A 1,548-nucleotide genomic window follows, 5' to 3' on the forward strand; every position below is an offset into this window, starting at 1 on the left:
TGTCATTTGGTCTGATTCATTGTTCTCTTTTTAAAAAGTTAAATCCAGAGAGGATGAACTTTACAAGGCCCTAAAAAGGGAGAGAAGAAACTGTCTTTTGCTGTAGAGGCTCGTTAATGAGCTGCTCATTAACTGGAAGGCCTTGTGCATGGTCATATGCAGCTGTGACTCACACCAACACATGGGTTTAAATGAAAAATACACAAGGATGTGGGCATGCATGCACGCACACACACGTATCCTGTGATGACATTTGATAGGCTGTGTTTCTAATTGAATCTCTAGAGAGCCACACTGGCACTTGGCACCAGGAGAGTATTGGTTCAGCAAGTTAGGCCAGCAGCTTGAAAACACATGACAGCAACAAAGAACAGTATGACAGTCTTCACAGAATGTGAGCTTTTTAAAAGGATTCTCTGAGTCAGCAAGTGTTTTAAAGGCTTAACTTAACTTGATAGGGGTCTATCAACCAAATTTATCCAGCTGTTTATTCTGTCCACTTCATCTTCAGCATCTTTCATTTCCTTTGCTTCGATGACAGTTTTTAAAATACTGTAATTTTTGATTGTTTAAACCTATGATTCATCTTGTGTTATTTCATAAATCCACAATTTTAACAGGAATATTATTATCATATCCCAACATGTTCTTATCATACCGTTGCTATGTGACAAATCGTCGCTATGTTATGCTTTTGGGCGCCCAACCTGTCTGTATGTTAAGTGTTCCGAGGCATGAGAGTGGGTTGGAATTAATCTATAAATGTAAGGTTATGATTAAGGTTATGGTTAAGGCTGCAATAAAAAGCTCAGAGCAAATAAAAAAGGGAAGCAAATAAGAAAGCTGCAAAGCAGCGTAGAAAGCCGAAGCAGCTTCAGTTAAGAATCTGGAGCATTTCATAAGGGCGTGGAGGGGTACCTTTTGTGTTACTATGACATGCCTCAGGCTGTGACAAATCATTGGTATGTTGGAAATGAGAATGCTCTGCATATCCTTACTTTGTTTGGCTTCTGACAAATAAAGTATGGTGAGTGGTTCAACACATTTAAACAGAAGTAGCTGCTACACAGTAGAGCTGGGCGATATATCGAGTTTTTAAAACATATCGATATATTTTTATACGAGATATAAGATGTGACAATATCCTTTATATCGATATAGTCTATGTTACGTTATAATTATAGTTGTGGAGCCGCAAATTTGCCTCTCTTTCGTCCACTTTTGTCTCTACGCAACGTTACTCCGCCTCGCCTTCACTGAAGACAACTCCCCCTCCTCCCCCATCGCTTCACGTGCAGGCAGCGACAAGACGGACACGGCAAATCTCCGTTAACGAGTTACTGCGCATCGCCCCATGCGTGGGGCTGGACGGCGTCAACGTGCTAACGAGCTAAACATGCTAACGAGCTAACAGCGCTAACCCTAAAATCCTTTCATTCTCTCAAAAGTTGATAGCGCGCCTTATGTATGAATTCTGGTTGTGCTTGATGGCCGCGAACCGATTTTATGTGGTACACGGCGCTCAGCAATCTGTCAAAAATGTTTGAG

Source organism: Mchenga conophoros, linkage group LG18, assembly GCF_057382185.1.
Source record: "Mchenga conophoros isolate Kocher_MC1m ecotype Shallow Benthic linkage group LG18, M_conophoros_male_GT1.1, whole genome shotgun sequence".
In the NCBI taxonomy this organism is placed as follows: domain Eukaryota; kingdom Metazoa; phylum Chordata; class Actinopteri; order Cichliformes; family Cichlidae; genus Mchenga; species Mchenga conophoros.